The 3,262-nt window shown below is 55.3% G+C and overlaps 1 non-coding gene across 1 annotated transcript; it reads right to left on the minus strand.

The window, feature by feature from the left end:
- Window positions 1-2,610: 2,610 nt before the first annotated feature.
- On the minus strand, window positions 2,611-2,801 carry LOC138846360 (U2 spliceosomal RNA). The gene has a single exon (XR_011383842.2). It is a non-coding gene; the product is annotated as a U2 spliceosomal RNA (small nuclear RNA).
- Window positions 2,802-3,262: the final 461 nt, after the last annotated feature.

Raw genomic sequence — 3,262 nt, forward strand, 5'->3', positions numbered from 1 at the left:
ATAAAATAAATCTTTTAAAAATAAATAAATAACTTTTTTAGAGGACAGTATTTGATTGTCAAGAAAAGATTGTTGGTAGATGAGGACAAGTGCAGACCTTGGGGTCTCAAGAAATACTGTCCTTTCCTGCTCAGTGACCACGATCTGAGGCTTTTTTTTTTTAATTACAACGATTTATTTGTTTATTTAAAAGGCAAGATAGAAGGAAGTGAAGATCTTTCATCGGCTGGTTCACTCCCCAATTGTGGGGAGCAACTCAGACTAGACTAAGTTACTCGAATTAAGACTTATTCTATGCATCTGCTCTCCCACAATATGGCGCTGGGAGAGGAGGAAACAGCTTTTGTGCAGCTGCCTCCAGTTCAATTGATAAGCTGCAGGAGCTGCTCCTGCTCCTGATTGGAGGAGAGCAGCGTACTCGGCGTGTGGGTAGCAGAGTTGGGATTGGTGGAAGAGGACTATAAAGGAGGAGAGAGACAACATGCACCAGGAACATCTATCTGAAGGAACATCTGAGCAGCCCCCGAGAGAGCCGGCCGGCGGTGTGCCGCTCCCCCGCGGAAGTGGGGAAAGTGGCAGGGGGAGCCGCCCCTCCACGGAGGTGGAGGGACAGCAGCCAACCCGGGAAGAACCAGCAGCAAACCCGGGAAGGGCCGAGCAGACAAAAGAACAGCACAGGGTCCTGTGTCGTTCCTCCGCGAAGAGGGGGAGCGACACCCAATGGCTGCAATAATGGGCTCAGCTGATCTGGAGCCAGGAGCCAGGAGCGTGTTCTGGGTCTCCCACGTGGGTGCAGGGGCCCAAAGACTTGGCCATCTTCTACTGCTTTCCCAGGCCATAGCAGAGAGCCGGATCGGAAATTAGCAGCCGGGACTCAAACTGGCACCCACTGGACGCCAGCTCTGCAGGTGGAGGCTTTAACCCTCCAAGGCACGGTGCTGGCTACAGGTCGGAGGCTTTTAAGCAGTGCAAAGGGGAGGTTGGGCTGTTGAGCCAGGTCCCATCTGCTTGCTGGTCTGATACCAGGTATCTCAGAAGCAGCCCAGCTCCCTGGGAGACTTGTTCCCTGCCTTGGCTTTATCATGAGGTGGAGATGGCAGGATATTCTGTGCAACGTGACTGCACAATGAAATGCAAGCAGCGAAGTATGACCTCCGAGATGTTCGTGTGTCATCCATCAGGACACAGCCCAGTCAGTCTGGAGCCTGTGCTTATCCTGCCCTTTTGTTTGCTACCATACACTTAGAGCCCCAGTCCTGCTGACCAGAGAGGACAATCGTAGCTGGCTTTCCAGTTTCTGGAATGCACCTGCAAGCACTGTTTGTTTTTTCTAGCATGCTGATTCCTCACAGAATCATTGGTTCTCTCTCTCTCTCTCTTTTTCCTTTTGCAGTGGATGCAAGACTTCATTAAAGGTCTCCCAACCAGCAGTTTGCTTTTGTACTTCAGAATAGGAAAAGGAAAAGGAAAAGGAAGCTTTTTGGTGAGATAACACTTTTCCCCTTGTTCTTCCAAATGCTCTTTCTTTTCGTTTTTCTTCCTTCCTCCCTTCCTTTGTTCCCTTCTGGCCGGCAGACAGAAGTGGGAGTGGGCACACACAGAGCGGGTAGGCTGGAGAGAGCGAGAGCAGGCGCTTTTGCTTCCATCTGCTGGTTCAGGAACCGCACCCATGTGGGAGGCTGGCTCTGCAGGTGATGGCTTCAACCGCTGCTGAGTCACTCCCCAGATGCCTGCAATGGCCAGTAGCCGTGCTGGGCTGGAGTGGAGCTGGGAGGGTCATCTTGGTCTCCCACAAAGGCGGCCGGGCCCCAACTACTTTGAGGCATCACCTGCTGCCTCCCGGGGTCTTGCACCAGCAGGAAGCTCGAATCAGGAGCCAGAGCTGGGGTATTGTACCCAGGCACTCTGATATGGGATACAGGCATTTGCTTATCTCATAAACATTTATCTGAAAGAAGAGAGGTGCTCCATCTGCTGGTTCAGTCTGGCTAGGTTGAAGCCAGGAGTCAGGCGCTTCATCCATGGCTGGCAGAGTCCCAAGGACTTGGGCCATCTGTGGACCCAACTTGTCACAGCACTTTACAAGGGAGCTGGGGCGGTGTGGACTGAATCCGATATGGCATGCAGCAGTGGCGGCTTAACACTGCTGTGCGCGACATTGGCCCTGATGCAGGCGTCTTAAGTGCAGGCCTCACCTCTGGGCTTAAATAGGCACATCCTGTCCCTAAAATAGTTGACTTAAAAAAACCAACCGAACCGAACCGAACGCAACTTCTCGGACTTGTCCCCCTCTCTACTCTTGATCTAGAACTCCTCCTAGTGCTGCTCAATAGCCAAACATCACAGCTGGAATTCACGCTCTGTTTACCTTCACTGGGAGATGCAGCCTAAAGTGCAATGAAATCCCCTTCTCAACATGGATTTCTAGAGTTCTTTGTGGACTAAGATTGTGCTCCAGTCACGGCCGGAAACAAGATTGTGAAGCTCTATTTTTCCCGTATGTGTAGAAGCAAGACCTTTTATTCCCATGGGTCGCGAAGTAGCGAGAAAAAACGAAGAGTTCCTTAAGCACTGATTATTCTGTTTTTAGTCAACTCATTATTTCCCCCGAGGGGGTGCACCGCGCCCGGAGGTACTGCAATACCGGGTCGATGCGCGGAGTGGATGGAGCAAGCTCCTATTCCAACTCCCGGCTCCAAAAATCCATTTAATATATTGTCCTCGGATAGAGGACGTATCAGATATTAAACTGATAAGAACAGATACTACACTTGATCTTAGCCAAAAGGCCGAGAAGCGATGCCGGGCCCCTGCGCGCGCGCCGCCGCCCGCCCCCGCCGCGCACCTTTCACGCGCGGTGACTCCCGCCCCGCCCCGCCCCGCCCCCGCCGCTCCTCGGGCCCGCGCGCGCCCCGCAGGCCACGCCGCCCTGTCGCCCTCATCGTCCACGCGGGCGATTCCTCGCCCGCGCTCGGGACCGGCCCCCCTCCCCCCTCCTCCCTTCTCCTCCCCCGCCCCACCGCCGCGGCCGCACTCATCTGCATGTCACGCCCCCGCCGTCCTCATCTGCATGCACCCGCCCCGCCCCGCCCCGCCCCAGGCACCGCGCGCCACCCCGCGGAAACATGGCCACGTGGCTCGGCCTTGTGGGCAGCGAGGCCTCCGCACGGAGTTCCCGGGTTCTCCCGCGAGGGCCCGAGAGAGCCGGCGGTTCCGCCGCGTGCTCGTGACTCCCGGCTGGGGCGGGACCCGCACCGCGGGG

This window comes from Oryctolagus cuniculus, chromosome 17 (assembly GCF_051225735.1).
Source record: "Oryctolagus cuniculus isolate XC-2025 breed Fujian yellow rabbit chromosome 17, ASM5122573v1, whole genome shotgun sequence".
NCBI lineage: Eukaryota > Metazoa > Chordata > Mammalia > Lagomorpha > Leporidae > Oryctolagus > Oryctolagus cuniculus.